We start from the raw sequence: 18,799 nt of genomic DNA, 5'->3' as shown, positions 1-18,799 counted from the left end.
GTATTTTAATTTTAAAAGAAATTGAAATTTTTTTTTTAAATTTTCAAAAAAGATTATAATCCACAAATCAGGTGCATATGAAATCAAAATTAGTATGCAAATATATATACAAATTATGTAACAAAATATTGTTTTAGAAAAATTAAATTTTTCATCTGTTTTTACATTTCTGATTCAGTCGAATCATTTATAAGCTCATCTGATTTCTTGAGAGTTAACTCATAGACCTTTGTGGTATTCTAATTCTATAGTCTTATTACGAGAATTCTTTCGGTGTTCAAAAACGGCAAAAATTCTCATTAAAGTCACAGATTTAAAAACAACAGAAAACTTACATTAACACAAATCACTCAGCTCTGAGAAGAGAGTCCCTCCTCTTTGACGCAAACTAAACATTTGCGGCCATAAGTCATCATAAAACAACACAACTCAACAGCATTTGATGATAAAGAGCATAGTTCTACAATGCAAGGATCTAAAACCAGTGTATTATGGTCAGGTTAATGTATTGCGAGATAAAAGTAACCACCGCCTTGCATAAGACTGGATAACTCGTCTTTAATTGAAAAGTCTGTGTAAAGATTTCTAGGTTCCTCGCGTTGTACGAGATGATAGGATTCTAAAACCTAGTGTTTCCAATCGAGGTAAACAACAACAATAACAAATAGACAACGACAACAAAAACTGATCTCATAATGCTTACTAGTCTGTGGTTAAGGATTTTTTTCCCGTGAAACCTATCACTGTGAATAGTCTCGAAATCCTTTTCTACAGTCCAAAGATCGAATATTTTTCAAAAACTTTCACAAATATCAATACTATTGCGGGATTCGAACCAATAGCCTGTTCGTTTGGAGTAGGAGTATCCTCGATCAACCAGGCAGAAAAATTGACCAAACATTACCATTGTAATAGTATGTTTTTCACTACTTCTTAGTTTCTATAACTACGCATGATTTTACTGTTTATGTTCTTACTGCTCTGTTGTTTCTCTTTTGTAAATCTGCTGTAAAAATTCATTAGTTAGCAGAATTTATAGCGCATTGTGTCCCTTCCTTGCTGTTAGGATTAATTATATTAAATTCATAATGATTTCTTAAATGTGCTTGTATAAATAAAAAGAACTATCATTTTAGTACATTTCTTTGCAATAACTCTTTTAGAGCTCTTTGCTTCCATAACGCCAGTAACTTCTGCTGTATTCAGTGGTTCAGACGGTTTTTCTTTCATTCTTTTTTCCTTTTTTTTTTGCATTATTTTAAAGGTGAAATATATCAAAAAGGATATTTTGTAAGTATTTGTACCTGATATAGCGAGTTCATTTTAGTTAATGAACCACACTAATTCAATGTAACTAAATATTATGATCACTTGAAATTTCACTCAAAATTAGCAATTGGAAATACCTCCTTACTGGGATTTCCAATTGACGAAACTTGTATTGATCTGTAATAATGATTATTATAATTATTATAGATCAATACATTAGCAAATAATTATCATGGATCAATAAATTAGCAAATAAATCTTTGCCAACATTTTTGTTCGACTTGTGTTCAACGAGCACTTGGATTCGAATCCCATGTCACAAAAAATCTGTATTCATGGCTTTTCAATTAAAAGTGAGATAGCCGGTCTTATACAAAGGTGGAGTTCTTTTTTCTACCTGAAACTCAGGTTTTTTTCATTCCTCAAAACAGTCAAATGGTTCCGAGAATGCACAGATCCAGTCATAAATACTTGCCCTTGGTGGATGCAGCAGATGAATGGCAATACTGGCTGCATTAAAATGATATGACTCCTAATCAGGGAGACTCTACCCTTCCTGGGGAATGGAATATGTGAAAGGAAAAGAAGAATGAATTTGTCCACACGTGTGCCATGTGTGGGCAATTGAGTAAATAACAAAAAGAGAACTTGTTGATATGTTTCTCGAGCAGCTGGAAGTTGGAATGAGAACGATGAGAATTTGATTCGTAATTTTAAACCGGACTATAGGGATGTTGACCACAGCTACTCGTTTGTTTACATGCTTAATGGAAATTGAAGAATAATGGTGGCCACTTCAATAGAACAAACGCCCATGAAAATCTCTATAGAAAAGGTAGAAAGAAACAGAACACCTATGAGAAAGTGAGTCTCTGAGAGAGTGGATCAACAATTAATCTGGTGTCCTCTTCTGGATAGCATCAGCATTTTAGGGAGTTTTTTTGATGCATCACTAAGATGCGAAAAAAAATTTAAAGTAAAAGGTTAGATGGATTTGTAATTTATAGAATGTATGATGTTGCAGAGATGTCTTTGGCAATAAAAGGAAACCTAGCTTTTTTTTGGAGGCGGAGGAGGGTAAATATGCGATATGTTCGTGTCAGACATTGGGAGATATGTAACTAAAAATTAGGCTTTTCAATTATAGATGTGTGTGTGTGTGTGTGTGTGTGTGTGTGTGTGTGTGTGTGTGTGTGTGTGTGTGTGTGTGTGTGTGTGTGTGTGTGTGAGAGAGAGAGAGAGAGAGAGAGAGAGAAAAATTATACCAAAGATCTTTTTACGATAAGGAGAAGTTAAGAGGGATCTTTCTTACAAGAAATATTATTATTTCTCTATAAAGATTATTCATAGATTCATATATCTATAAAATTATGGATAAAATTTTAGGTTATTGAGAGAAGATCCTTCATGTATAAGAGAAAGAGCGCTGGAGAATATACAGCACCAACCATGGGATACTACGAGCTGTGATGTTGGTCAGAAGTTTGAACAAATAAAGTCATTCACCATAACTGTAGCGAACGACAGAGAACAAATTGGCAATCCGCTTTCAAAGAGTGGATGATAGATAAATATATGGTAGTTAATAAGTAGGTCCTTGTGCCATCAAATGCCATCAATATATTGTAGGGGCGAGAATGCGAAGGTCATCACACCTTTGCTTTGAAACATGGGCGTGTTGGCCAGAGGATCCTCTATGGAGTGGCGGATTCATATTGGTGGGCCTCCAGTTGGTCAAGTTGACTGCTGATGACTTTCTCCATCATTTACGAGAGAGCTCAGGTGATGGTAATGGAAAGATACTTTAATTGCTGAGTGTTCTCTACCTGTCTGAATGGACCTTGCTTCCATGTTTTTTCAAACCACCTAGCATCTATGCTAGGTGGTTTGAAAGAGTGTAAAGATGATATAAGATGTGTGTTGAAGAAAAATGAAGGAGAAATCCTTAATTTACATTTAAGCACATTCACTCTTATTGAGACATATTTCATTTGCTCCATTGTCCCACAGATTTTTAATAATGCCTGCTATTACAGAATGCAACATTTTATTTCTGTTTTTATTTATTTATTTATTTTGCAACCACTGTGCTATCACCTTCTTCTAACGCATGAATTAATAACACTTGAATTAACAATATTGTAAATGCCTCCTGCAAAATATGAAACGCGAATATAATCAAGATATACGCTTTTTGCTTATCTGTTATGTGAAATGGCATCGATATTGTCTGGAGTGGCTTTAAGTTCCTGGTTGATTAGATCCTTTTGCATCATTGACAGTGATTCATTCTTTACATTGTAGGTGATTTTCACTGCTCAGGTAAGACCACCACTGTTTATTTGAGGCTTGAAGTAACTCAAAAAACTCCATGGTTGGTTTCTCAATGGGATTCCTGGATTGTGCAGCCGTCACTCTACTCAATACTAATGTGTTGTAAGTTTATAATACCTTTCATGAGTAGGATTCACATAAGAAATAAATCCATGTTTGACCTGCTAGTATCATCAATTTATCATCCAGTAGCGTGATAAATATTTATTCCCATATTCAGTCTGATTTCATAAATTTTGCACAATAGGTCCTTTCTTAATCTTTGTGGTCACAGGCAGGAGAAATGTCAGGTATGACATGTTGCATTAGATGTGCAATGTCGACACTTGCTAGAAAATGATGAAAGGCACATCAGTGATGCATCTTTAATTTACATGTTTTGAAAACCTAACAGTATATCAAATAAATAAATGGTAGAAACGATTCCGATTTACCCTCATGATTTCCATATTGATATGCTGAAAAAATTTCATGAGGGTCTTGTATTCACAACGACAATGTTAAGAACATGCAGTGATGCAACACAGCCATAGTCCATATCAAAGTCACTGACCTAATAGGATAACAACATTGAGTTGATAACACGGTTAAAGCAATTCAAGTTCAAACCGAACAATTAAACTAAATAAATTCACTCAATGTTTACTTTTGATATTTAATTGCATAAAACATTGCAGTCCATATAGGCAATGCAGATTCTTAGATTATTCTTCTTTTCCCAGATTCCACTAAAAACATCGAACTCCGTAAATCGGTTCTTTATCCTTGCTATCGGTCTTAGTTCATTGAAATTATTTTTCTTGTATTGTATTAAAGTCGATTTCCTCCATGCATTTTAGGACATCTCATAGGACTTCTCTCTTCCCCTTGTTAGATTTTCATTCCAGGGTTGCATGACAAATGTCTTGATGATCTCATAGGAAAGATGTCTTGAAATCTTTCCTCTGAGATTTCTTATTATAGAAAGAGAGAGATGTAACCTCCACCCGCATCAATGAAGATGGAGGTGTTAGTTTAGTCCTCAATTGATGGTTTGGCTCTTCTTAAGGCTACCGTATAAGGCTCAGATCGAATTCTTTACTACCCAATGTAAATTTTGCATTCCCATTTCCTGAAATTGTACACTTTTCTGTGTACTACGCCATGTTTTGTCAATTCTCAATTTAGCTAATATAACGTTTCGTGTTTATTTTCCCCAGCATTACGACTGTGGATTTTAAGAAGAAATACTTCCGCGTGGTAACCACTAGACTTAATAAATGTTATGATGCATTCTAGTAATTAGCATTCATCTGTCCGCCACCATGCCTAAACATGCCCATTTGAACAGGTCTACTTCTAAAGATATCAACTGGACACAAAAGATATTATTTATGGTCCGATCGCCGGCTTGTTTATGATACCTACATTCAGTATATGGAATGTATTGCTCAGGCTCTGATATCTGGTTGGTTTTTCCTACGTCCGTCAAATGTCCAGTGGTATGGAAACCTCTTCAGTATTGCATCATATTATATTCGAGGTCATGGAGGAGTTTCGTTGTTATGATATGCGGTAGCATTTGATAATTGCATTTGTTTTTCTCTCCCGTTTGTCTGCTTTGCAGAAGAGGACTATAAAAACTCTGACACCTATCAGTGGCTAAGTAGTAGTTAAATAAAGAGTTCCCCGCCTCCCAGATTACATGCGAACCTAGATCTTTTCAATTACAGGATGTGGTCTCTTGCGATTAGCAACCATTTGCACTACAAAAGCTCTATTTGGTTAAGGGCGACATTTATTTCTGCAATTTAAGGTTCAATGGATATTTATTTTTGATACTCTCCTGTACTAAATTTTTTTTTTCAGATTATCCCATAATTTCTTTTTAAATTTATAGAGATTTTTAGATAAGAACTGTTTTATATATAAAGTCCTGTAAAGGGGCTTTTATCGTTTAAAAATTGTTGGGTAGAGAGAGAGAGAGAGAGAGAAATAAGGGACAGAAAGTATATTTTTTACAGAAAAAATGAGCCTCCGTAGCAATTGGTAACGACTACGTTCTTCGGTAGAAAGATCAGGGTTCAAGTCCTATCCAGGACTTGAAGAATCTTTATAAGGGCTTTTCAGCTGAAGATGAGATAGTCAGTCCGATACTAGAATAGCTGGACTTTTTTCTCCCTCTAAACTGGCAAACCAGGTCAGAGAACACACGCAATTAGCAGACAAAAATCTACTTATAAGGACTGCGGAGTGAATTCACGAGATAAGTCCTGAGACTTCATAGCGGTGCCATGTAATAATAAAATAACCAGAACAGAATTTCTATAAAAAATGTAACCGGCTCAAATTTATGAATTTATCCCACATAGTCCTTATATTTTCAACATCTGTTGTAATCACAGACCGGTTTGAAATTCGGAATTAATCTGCATTGTCATCAGTATGGTTGAATTTCATTTTCAGTTCTTATGATAGCCAGATTTTTTATTATTTCTGTAAAAATCTGAATAAACGAATCGTAGAGTTATTATTATTATTATTATTATTATTATTATTATTATTATTATTATTATTATATGTTGAACCCATTTCTCAAAACAAATTGCATTAATTACTGGGTAGCGCCAGTTAACTTCATACGAAATTTACACGTCTACCGTTAAAGCAATATAGAAGCGAAATCAGCCAATATCGAGCTATCATAAAATATTTTGTTTGATTAATAGTGGACTAAGCTGAAAATAGTGGAATAAAAATAATTTGTACAAGTTGCTTCACTTTTCGTGGGTGATCAAATCTCCAAATAACTTTTAAAAGGTGTGTTCATAAAAGTTTTCAGAAATAAAAACTAGGAAAAATAATTAATGCATGTTTTTATTATTAATATTAATCAAATCAGTTAAATAATCTGATTACATAAATATTACTATTTCAGTACTTTCAGCTGAGAAAACTATATAAGTTTTGTCTACTTTATTAAAAATATGGTAAACAATTACCGGTAAAATTGGTTAGAAGTAAGATTTGCTTTACAGAGGCATATTGTAAATGTGTCTAATTACAGTGTTTTGATTTATATATTTTTATATCTTTACTTTGGTTAGGTAAAATTTCTTAGGAACGCCAAAATGTTTTCATCTTCCACCATTTCAGGTTTGTACATTAATCAATTTGTTTTTGCTCATAACTGAATGCTGTATTTTTAATTTCAGTTTTAAATATAAATACCGGCTACAAGCATAAAAAGGCTAAAATATATTATATATATATATATATATATATATTTGTGGACATGAACATCATCACACTTGACTGGCTTCCACAGAGTCTTGATCTCAACCCTATTGAACATCTGTGGGGACGTCTTCTCCCGTATATATATAAATGTATATATAGTCAAAGAACGTCCTCACGGGCAAATTGCATCGTGCTATGTAAGGAATCATGTGTTTGCAGACAATATAAATTGGAGGAATATGTAGCTCCCAAGTCAGTGCAACTGTGTCCGGGTGAAATAAAAGAGGCGTTGTCATGGGACGTCATTTTGCAGGCTTAACTGTAACTATACTGAGATGGAAGTGCAGGGAACAAACTGCAAGTGCTACCCACTGTGGACGACTCATCGCACTCACCGAACATAACCGTAGGATGCTATGGAGGCTGATATGCAAAAATCGCCATTCATCAGCCGACAGGTTGAATGCGGAGTTCCGAGCATCTAGTGGAATCAAACAAACACACAAACATTCAGAACCGAGGCTCACAACGTTAGTTTCCATGGTAGGACAGCAACATGCAAGCCAAACATTACCCAAACCATCATGCAGCGTCGTCTTCAGTGGTGCAAATAGCATGTACAGTGGGACGTGGAAACTTGGAAAACTGGGTCATAGAGCGACGAATCACGCTACACCCTCTACCGAGCAGATGGACGGGTGTGGGTGTGGCGGATGCCCGATAAACGTCTCTAACCAGAGGGCGTATCGCCAACTATGAAATGCGGGGGTAGTGGTGTGATGGTATGGTCCTGTTTTTCCTGGTTTGGCCTTGGACCTCTGTGTGTGGTGCCACAAACATGGAACTCCGAGAGGTACCTGAACATTCTGGACAATGCAATGCTTCATGACGTCGCCACGAAGTAGGAGGGAACTGACCATTGTCTCTTTTAGTAAAACAATGCAGTGTCATATGGTTGCTGCTGCAACTGCGTGGTTTGTGGACATAAACGTCATCACACTTGACTAGCTTCCACAGAGTCCTGATCTCAATCCTATTGAACATCTATGGGATGAAGTGGAGGTCAAGGAACGTCTTCTTCACGACAGTCCAGAACTTCATTACATGCAAACAGGAAGAATGGTCCAAAATTCCGTTAACTTCTTTCCAAGCAGTGTATATATATATATATATATATATATATATATATATATATATATATATATATATATATATATATATAATATATATATATAATATATATATATATATATAAAGTCTTCCAACATATAATATCTCCCGACATTATATGTTGGAAGTCGTTCACATTCATCACTTAAAAAAAAAAAAAAAAAAAGTTAGGCAAAAGAGTAATTGATATATGTTAGTTAAGGTAACTTGCTCAGGACAGTAAAGTTTTTATAAGTGCTTATAATGAAAACTGAAATGAGACAGCCTTGAATACATCAACACTTTTATAAATTTATAAAAAATATCGCAATTATTGGAAACTTTTACACTTCGCATTGTTTTCGTTGCAAATTATTTAAAAATAATAAAATAAAAAATAATTAAATGGTAATACTGAAATCAAAATCACTCACAGTCCTTTCATTTATCACGTTGTAAAAGGATTTGCCTACAAACGCAGATCGGCAGCAGACTTGATCCACATTTTTGATTGTAATCTTCAGCGAAGGAGGTGACTATAATTCGGTGGTAGGGCAAACGATTTGTCTTCATTTGACAAAAGCAACACAGCGTTCATTGTTAGCAGTTTGTCTTCGCGGTGATTAATGACAACTCAAACAAGCGGTTATGATTACACTTTATAATCTTGTCCCTTATATCAATAATTCTTAATATAACATTCTTAACCACGTTCTCGTCTTTTTGACGCACACTGACCAGCCTTTGATACTTATACATACATGCATAAATGATGTTACATTCTTGGGGATGGAACGTGACGCATTTTCAAGCTGAAAGAAGAAGAATACATTTAAAAAAGAGGCGTTGTCGAACCAATTTCTGTAAAGATTTCTCCAGATTAGAAACACATCGAATAAAATAGAATTTTGAAAACGATTAAAAAATCTGCAAAAATATAAACAGATTCCAGCTATTGATTTATCACACGATTTTTAAAATATGGTAATGTGGAAACTGAAATTAATGAAAGTATAAAAATAGAAATAGATTTATTCGGGAAATTATAAATACAAAACTTTATTTATTTTATTTTATTTATTTATTTCACATGACAAAAATGGAGGAAAGTGGTTTTCCGTGATCTTTGGTGAGTGGGAGAGTGGTATGGAAAAAAAAATAAAAAATAAATAAAAATATATATATATATATATATAAATCTACATTTTAGTACTTAAAGTTTAAGCATTTTAAGTTTTAAACAATTTCAAATTAAAGAACTAAAAATGCTACGCATCTGTTTTAATCCTTTGATTTGAAATTGTTTATTTATTAATAATATATCTTTGAAATAATTTATTCCGTCCTTTATTTATTTTCATATTTTTTCCCTTCATATGTTTCTATCTAGTATGTAATGCAGTTGCTGACGTAGAATGTGAGATAATGATAAGTTATCACAATATTGAAACAAGTAGCTCGCGCTTCCAATTTTTATGCCTACAGAAATCATATCTCAAAAAGAATCAGTTATGTTTATGATTTTGTCGTTTATTTTGTTGTTTAAAATGATGTTTACAGTAAACATCATTTTATTTCCAACATGAGTGGGAAATGTTTCTTAAATATTTGGCGTCTACCCATTTCTTTTTTTTAACTTCTGCTTCAGGTTTGAGAATTGAGAATAACGCGTCAAGTGCAGTCACTAACCCCGCGACGAGTTCACCGACTCCAGAACAGTAAAGTTATGTGCGATGGGTTCAACTTTCACCATCCCACAGCCTAACAAGAAAAAAGAAAGCTTAAAGAAAAAGAAAAAAAAGCTAGGAAGGGATAGGTAAAGAATACAGGAAGTCAGGTAGTGAGGTTCGCTAACGGTTCTTCTATTCATTAGAATATAGAGGAGAGGGACTGTGACCTAGATTGCGGACACTTTTACCTCAGTGTACCCATCCCCATTTTCTCCCTCCTTTTCACTCTCATCTTCAGCTTTCTCCCGTCTTCTAATTTTCCCACCGAAAGAAGTTTTTTTTTTTTTTTTTGAGACCAATAGAATGCCGTCTGTCTTGGGCGGATACAGTTAAGGTGGGTTAGAAAGGTTGAAGAAAGTTCCTTTCCCTAAAGAACCAGCTTTCAGTTCGATGAAAATAACAAACAACAAAAGAATCCCCAGAAACAAAATTACAGGTTTGCACCATACAGCTTAGCGTAATGTATTTGTACACCTTTTTATATATCGAGAAAACAGAGAGTTATTTCTTTGCGGACTGTTACATGAATAATGTGTAAATTATAGACATACAGTAATATATATGGTGAACATATAAGTCAGACTTAAATGTAAAAAAAAAAAAAAAAAAAAAAAAAAATCATAAATACAAGTTATGAGGAATAATTGTCAAATATAGATATTTCAATAATTTGTATCATCGTGTAAACGAAGAAAACCGACTAGAAAACACATTCATTTAGCAAATATAATGGCATTCGAGTCTTAAGTTTGTTTGGACACAATACTAACTTATCCAAGTAGGTCTCCGTGTTTGCAGTTTTTTTAGACATAAGATTTATATAGATATATAAAGATATCCGATCAGTGGCAATCGGAAAAGTAATTTGTATGCTGACGTAATTCATTAATTACAACAAACAATTAAATCCAAGACCAGTTAGTTTGCTTGGCTAATGTATCACTGGTGTGATTTCTAGCATATAATTTCGTGTTGTTCTGTCTAATTTGACCACTAAAGATGATCCAATCGAAAGTAAAATTGATATGACTCGAACTATTAATAGAGAACCCAAATTGGCGGCCTAGTTGGCCGAATGGTTAGCGTATCCACTTTCCAACAAACAAGCGGAGGGTTCGAATCCCGCCGTCAGTACAGATGTAGTGATTGTCTTTAGGTTGGAGATAAATTTCATCGCTAGAGGCCAGAACATTGTTTGTTGGAGACTTGAAGTGGCTTCAAAAGCATAATAAATTTAGTTTAATCCTTTATCCAAGTGTGAGCAAACAAAGTTTGCGCCTGAAAGTATCTTCAGGACTAGGGTAAGGTGATACAACACCAGGGCAACTCGTTGCAAAGGTGTAGCAAGCTACCAACACTCCTGTCTCAGTATCTCCTTTAATGCAAAACCCATCTCCTTGCGGATATGTCTAATGTTATGCATTAAGGGAAGGGCCACAACCCAGACTAGTTTCGACCTTTATTGTGGTCTCTTCAGTGGGAGCCAGGCCCAAGCTGAGATACCAGGCAGAAGCATTCGCAGGTCATCTCTACCCATAGGAGTTGCCCAAATGGTGTGCCACCCTTTTTTAATAAATTTTTAATAAATTTATTAAAAAAGGGTGGCACACCATTGTGCCACCCTTTTTTAATAGCTTGCTACACCTTTGCAACGAGTTGCCCTGGTGTTGTATCACCTTACCCTAGTCCTGAAGATACTTTCAGGCGCAAACTTTGTTTGCTCACACTTGGATAAAGGATTAAACTAAATTTATTATACTCTTACCAAGTGAAAAATAAACTTTCAATGGCTTCAAAAGCTTTCAGGTTTTATCTGTAGGACAGAGTTTTCGGATTAATGTGAAATATATATAATGAATAAAATATAGAAAAAAATTAACTCATTTAAGGTAGTTTGCAACCTTTTGTTAGATAAAAAAATAAATACTAGATTTGATTAAAATCCCTCAATCGAAAGCGAAGGAATAATATACGTATGTAGGGACAAAAAGAAACATCAAGATACATATGTTTCTAGATTCTAGATTCTGAAATGATTATCAGAATGATCAGCATTTTTTTTTTTTTTGTCCGCGAATTTCCGTTTTATTGATCCGAAATTTTAGGAAAAAGTAATAAAAGCTTAACTTGACATTCTTTCTCAGACTTGAAATATGAGTAAAGAATAATTCAAGTCCATGGTAAACAATCAAAAAAGTTTCCTAATCAAGAAGAAAGAAAATGTTTATCATTTTAGGAATAAAAATTAAAATGAAAGTTCCTTCTGCTATCTATCTATATTTAAAATTATCTGTACATCTGATTAAATATAGTCTAGCCATGATTCTACAATGCTTTCCATGTCAAGTCCAAAGATGGGCGATGAGGACTGAGATTAGGGACGGGTCGAGGTTGATAGAATTCATACTGGAGATCGTTGATCAGTTGGTAGGCTTCCAGATTTTGAAGTTGGCTGTTGATACTATCTTGTCAGCTTAGTTGGCTGAGTGGTTAACGTACCCGCTTTCCAACCAACAAGCTGCTGGTTCGAATCCGGCTGTGGAAGTGGACGTTCGTGATTGTCTTTAGGTGGTAGATGAGTTTCATCATTCTGTGTGAGACCACCTCGCTTATTTGGAATCCTCAAGTGGCTTGAAAAAGTTCTAAGTTAGTCTCTAGAGCAGGCTTTTCGGATTATGTAGAAAATATAAAAATAAGAAAATCTTTAGACTCTCAATCACATAAAAAAACTCCACTTTTTTTTTCAGAGAGAACTGACGTGGACAGTCTGGTCTCAGGAACGTTCAGCAAAGTGGTTGTCTTGAATTCATACCTTTGGTAGCACCTGCTCCAATTGAATTAAACTATATCGCTCAGGCTGCCCTCTGCCAGAATATCAACTTTAGTTATTCACAAACCTTAAGAATGTACGCAATTAACATAATGTACATTTTCATCTTACTTTTATTTATTTATTCATTTTTAAATGAGAGCGCTGATTGGCTTCATGCTGTAGGCTAGATGCTAAACTACTATGAAAAAAAAGTTTCTGTAGTGACGTTGCAGAATTAGTTCAAGAGAATAAATTGCAGTATAATTTAAGGGTGGGAATTCTTTGGTGTTTGTTATTCAAGGTTATTGGAATGTCTTTTGAATGAGAGGTAAAGTTTATTAGTGTAGTAAATATTAATTGCACTGAATTCGTCCTCTAATTCTTGATGAGCAAGAATGAGCGAAGCCAGTTTTGTCTGAAGTCACTTGCGATATACTGCGGTTTTTCCTGGACTAATTTGATATGCTAGTTGGCAAACCAAGTTTTGTATATTGAATAGTGGAGTGAAATGACAAATGACGGCTTTCATTTTAGGAATACTTCAAAAGACAAGAAAAGAGTTTTGGAGAATAGGTGATAACATGACTGCAATTAAGATGGGGATTTCACAATTTGTCTTTTATCGTCAATTGTGGCTTGCTGATAATAACGAAACAGAGTTATTATATTATTATTATTTCTGGATTTTTATCCTGTAAACTCAAGAAATCGACCGTAGGACACAGTATTTCATACAATAATATACACATGCCGGCCACTGAATTAGAAACCTTCATGCAGATATGCGTAAACGTCACTTACGCAGCGTATATACAAAATAATTGATCACGGGTCTAGGCAACTATTTAAGAATGCTGCTGATCAGTAATCGTCAGTAGTGTTGATCACAATGGGAAAAAACAAAGAATTTTCGGAGTTCAATAAAGGGCTTATTGTGAGTGCCCGTCTGGCTGGAGCCATGATTTTGAAAATAGCAGAGCTGACTGGTTTCACAAAATGTGAAATATCAGGGAGTTTAATCGGTGGGAAAATAATCCAGTTGCTTTTCTAAGAGGTGCAACTATGGTCCTATCAAGAAAACGAGATCGCCATCGCCTGACAAGGAGTGTACGGACAAACAGAACTTCCTGTGTTAAGCAATTGACCAAAGCATTTAATGAAGGCTGTTCTCACCGAACTATGCTCAGGGAATTGAAGACGATCGGTATTAGTAGTCGCATGCCTATACGGAAACCACTGATTTCTGTGAACAATCCGAAAATTTATCTCCAGTGGTGTCAAGAACAACGTGACTGGACACTAGAAGAATAGAAAAAAGTTATGTGGCCTGATGAGTCATGATACACCTTGTTCTGTTCCACCTCCTTGAAACTGGTTTGTCGTTCCGAAAAAGCAGACAAATCGGCCAGGAGAACGTATGCAATTAACATAATACATTGCATCATACTTTGTTGACACTTTCATCTCCCCTTTATATGACTACTACTGAAGAGACCTCAATAAAGGTCGAAACTAGTCTGGGTAGTGGCCCTTCCCTTAATGCATAACATTATACATATCTACAAGGAGATGTGTTTTGCATTATGGGAGATACTGAGATGGGGGTGATGTTGGCTTGGTCCACCTTTGCTACGAGTCGCCCGGTGTTGTACTACCTTATCCCATATATAGAAATACCTGATAGTTTTGGACCAGCTGTTTTTTGATTGTCCAATGATACAGGTTTGGTGCCTGTTAATCTTCAAAATTAGTTAGGACTAACTAAATGGCTCTCGCCTACTCCCTTTGGGGAATAAAAGGCGTTAGCGGATTTAACCTTTTATTTAAGTTTTTATTTGTTATTATTACTCTGCAAGTAACCAAAATAATATCAACTTTGGAATACTGCATTAGTTATGAAGATAGACCGTAGAATGTAAATTACAGAGCTTAGGAAAAAATAACAAAAATGGGGATGTGATAAACATATAACTACTTTAGATGAATTACTGGTCTTTTTATAAATTAATAACACAAGTTTCTTCTGGTAGCGAGAAAAACCCTACTTGCCTACGTAGATTTTTTTAAGCAGTTTTTTTTTTTTTTTTTTGGCAAATTGTTTTCTTGGTATTCCTCTGCTCGGTGACGGGAAAGAATTTATAATAATCTTTCTTCTACAAACCTGACGTCACGATATAATAAAAGTTTGACCTTTATTTATGATTTCCATTCATTTTAGTATCGTTGTTTATTTATTTGAGCAGTCGACAGAATACCTGAATTACACAAGATGCTCTTTGTACCTCTAGTCTCATACGGAGGTGGCGGATTTCTCTCTTACTCGCTATTACAGACAATACACTCGCATCATAGCCTTAATTGTTTCGGCCGTAATACCAAACAGCAATAACAACAACCGTGTAATCCAATTAGCGGAATGAGCCAGGTCACTCTTATAGAGTATTTGTGTCGTGATTCATGTGAGCTGACCGATCTGATAATACTGTGTTGGGAGGATTTCTTTTCTACTAGAATAGAAATTGCTTTTCTACTAGAGCAGTTAGGATCCCGACTGTAGTTTTAGGAGGAACAGTTTTCAGCTGATAGGAAACCGACTGGAGTCTTGGTGTAGAATGGGAAATGCTTAGAATATATATATATATATATTTTATTTTATTTTTTTTTCTTGGTGTAATTCTGAAATGTATCATTACTAAACTATGTTTCGAACTTTTAATGTTTATCATGCTGGAAAAAACATATTAGATTTCTGATAGATTATATCTATCGCATCGTTTTCTCTCGCCACTGTCCCAGAGTGGGTGGGTGGGTGGGGATTCCTCTTAATAGATTAAGGAAGATCGATTTTCATTCATGCAACTCATAGAAATCCATCCATCCATCAGTGGCTTTTAACAGGCACTTAAAGCACCTTGGACTTCTCAACCGTAATACGAGGATAAGGCGGTTACCCCTATGCCTCCAAGTATTCTTGTCTGTAAATCGCGTGTGTTCTACTGGCTGGTTTGTTTCTTTGGAGGAACGAAAAACCCTCTACTTGCGCATGAGACCGGCTAACTCACCTTTCGTCGAAAGAGACCAGATAAAGGTTTCTGGTTTCTTTTTTAACCTGGTTTCTTTACAACCAAAGGGTTTCGTCTATACTGACTGAGCTACGGAGGCTCATTTCATAGAGCTTGGTACTGTACATTTCATAATCTTTTGAACTGATTAAGAATGTTGGAATGATGGGCGAAGCAACTGATGCCATGAGATCAGTACGTTATGTTTGTTGATTACGCGCGTTCTGTGGATTCTCTGATCTCAGGAGCAATTCAGAAAAAAAAAAAGATATTTATGGAAGGAAGAAATCCTTCCATCTCTGTACGAGACAAACTGGTTTATCATTAACTGAAAATCTATTATAAATGCTCTTGAGTCAGCTTGGATTTGGACTCAGGTCTTTTCCAACCAAAGGGCATGTGTTAAGTTTTCTATAAATAAAGAAGGTTCCAACTTCCTAACACAGTGTTTATAACTTGCTTCACAAGTATTGCTGAAAATGGTACACAGTCGTTTTGCGAAACTTAAAACTGTTAACGCTTTTTTTTTTGTTTACGAAAGGAAGCATGTTGGACTCTTTTTAGTCCTAACGTTTCGGGCATTTTTTGGCAGCTGGTCTCCACGTTTAGTCATTAACGATAGCTGAATTCAGACCAATTAATAATTTTGTAAGACCTCAGGATGCGAGTGTGGAAGACAAGTGTCGCCTTCGAGTAACTATAAACCATAACACTCGTATTTGTGTTCTAATATAGGGCGAGTTGTTCTACGGTTGATTTTGTTGAGTTGGAGAGAAAAAACTTCGAATTACCAGGTATTAAAAAAAACTCTACATTCCTTTGTCAAAGATTGATTAACTCGGGAACTGTCTGAAGAATGACCTTTTTTGTTGTTGTTTTTGTTTATTGGACAATTAGAATTAAGTCTATAGCAGGCTTTCTTCTGGCAGTCTGGCATTATGGAATAAGTAAATGGTATGCAGCCTGCTTTCCAAAACATTCTAGAAAACATCATTGCACCAACCAATAAGAGACTCTCTCTTTCTTTCTCTCTCTCTCTCTCTCTCTCTTATACATTTGAAATGTTTTTCTGCTTAATGTTTTCATAAATACCATGTCGACATAATTATGGATAAAGCAAACTTAATCAGGTGAATATATTATACTTCACAGAAAATTATATTCCTCTTTTGATCCTTACTTAACTGTTGGCAAACAAAGCTTGCGCATAAAGTATCCCTAAAGTAACAAGTCTATCTACTTGCATATAGAAATTGTTGTTGAACTTCGACAACTCTACATCACCCTTCCTACAACTTTCTAATTTAGATTATTTTAATGGTGATACAGCAGTTTACTGATTATATATGGAACGTATGCGAAGTCAACAGCCTCTACATGCAAGAAGATCTGTTGTGAAGATATTTTTCGCGCAGTCAACTGAAAAAAAAAAAAAAGAAAAGAAATTTAATCAGGTGCGATGCTTCTAAATAATAAGTACGACTAGTCAGGCAATACGAACATGGAGAGGAAATATCAGTTATTACAATGTTACGGTATTTCGAAACAAACATAGGCTAGTTGCACTGTAGACTGCGTGTTCGTCTCTTGCAGAATTCCACGTATCTTATCGGATGGTAAAAGAAGATTAAAAAAAAACTGAAAAGAAAATAGGCTCTTTAAATGGATAAAATTTCAAGTAGAGTGATGTGGACAAATTTAAAAGTGGGAAGCTAGACAATCATAGTTCTATGTGTTTATAGTTCCGCTGTGGGATTCAGTAGGTAAGAAGCAAACAAAGATAGCTTGTGCACTACGTGGTGTAAATAAAATATTCTTCTTGGAAACGTAACACAGATTGAAAATGAGGAAGACACTTTAATAAATTAAAATGTTAGAAATAAAAACTAGAAACAGAAATTTAAACAAAAGATATAAAAACTCCAAGATAGATAGGAAATTAAAAAATAATCCAGAAAAGGCACAAATAAATAATAAATCAGAATGTTCTCTTAGAGGATAGAGGGAAAATGTGAGAAATATTTCTGAGACTATAAAGGACTGAAATGGAAGAAAGCATATCACAAAAGGGATTATAGATGGTTGATATAAACAATAAGATAAAGATATTGCATATGTTTGAAACCTCCGCGATAATCACCTTGAAATATTATTAAAAGAATTAGCCAGGCGGAAATATCTCCGTCTGGGTTATTAAGGAGGAATGCAATCACAGGAGTATTTATCAATTCTTGGTCTCCGGAAAAAAACACCAGAAGCCTGAAATATGGCAAGAAAGCAGAAAGAAAGCATTTCTTAGCGAACATGAATAATGAATTACGTGAATAATGTGCAAATTATAGACAAATATTAATATATATGGCAAATAAGCAAATACAGAATATCAGCTGTTAGAACTGACGATCGTACAGAAAAGTTTAACATCAGGTATAAGGCAGGTTTGTACACTATCTTCACTGTTATTTATAACAGCGAACTCTGTATCGGAGTAATGAATTGAATCTAGGATTATGCAGATATATTTTCGCGTGTAAGATAAGGGTATGTCAGTTTTCTTTATGTAGAAAATTTGATCACGTGTGACTACAGAAATATACACATCATGTTTGTTTCTAAAACAAAAAGGTGGTGGAGGGGCGTTTACCGATTCTTATTTCAACACAGTGTACATGAACCATATTATAATAGAATATGATGTTACCCGATATCCACACAGGAGCTAATAATTTCCTTTCTCACTCCCTGTACCAATGTATTAACTTCTTAAAACTTTTTTTCAACGGCCCTTGGTCAAAATAAATAATTGCTGTTACCAATCTGTTATGAAAATCTGCAAAAACAAACAAAAAGGTAAGGGCAGTGCGAGTAGAACAATGTGAGTCGAGTGAGAAAAAAATATTAACTTCATTTTCAAGAGTGAACTTATAAAACAGGTAACTGAATTTAGGAAAAACATTTTAGTGAACATAGTAAAGTAAATATGGAAACAGATAGCAAAGAATGTTGGATTGTTGGATTATGACTGATAGCTAGTTGCATAAATATACATGTGTAGAGCAAGAGAGAAATCAGTCAAAATACCAATGGTGTTTGAAGCAAAAAGAAAAAATGCAAATATACAGATAGGTTTCCGAAGATAAAATATGTTGTCAAATATGTGTGTTTTTAAGCTTAACAGCTAGACAACACACATATTTGACAACAACAACAACACACACACACAC

The 18,799-nt window shown here is 34.8% G+C and overlaps 1 long non-coding RNA gene across 6 annotated transcripts in view; it reads left to right on the top strand.

The window, feature by feature from the left end:
- LOC150093928 (uncharacterized) overlaps positions 1 to 18,799 on the top strand; it is a 159,312-nt gene that overhangs the window by 107,512 nt on the left and 33,001 nt on the right. For 5 of the 6 annotated variants that reach the window (XR_016550335.1, XR_016550333.1, XR_016550334.1 and 2 more), the window contains one exon: positions 6,690 to 6,738. The exons of the other annotated variant lie outside the window; for it this stretch is intronic. This is a non-coding gene — a long non-coding RNA (uncharacterized LOC150093928). The remainder of the gene's footprint in view (positions 1 to 6,689; positions 6,739 to 18,799) is intronic. 6 annotated transcript variants of the gene reach the window in all.

Source organism: Typopeltis vanoorti, chromosome 23 (genome assembly GCF_054136105.1).
Source record: "Typopeltis vanoorti isolate ZY-2024b chromosome 23, IOZ_Tvanoo_1.0, whole genome shotgun sequence".
Taxonomy (NCBI): domain Eukaryota; kingdom Metazoa; phylum Arthropoda; class Arachnida; order Uropygi; family Thelyphonidae; genus Typopeltis; species Typopeltis vanoorti.
This window is presented reverse-complemented; position numbering and strand designations above follow the sequence as displayed.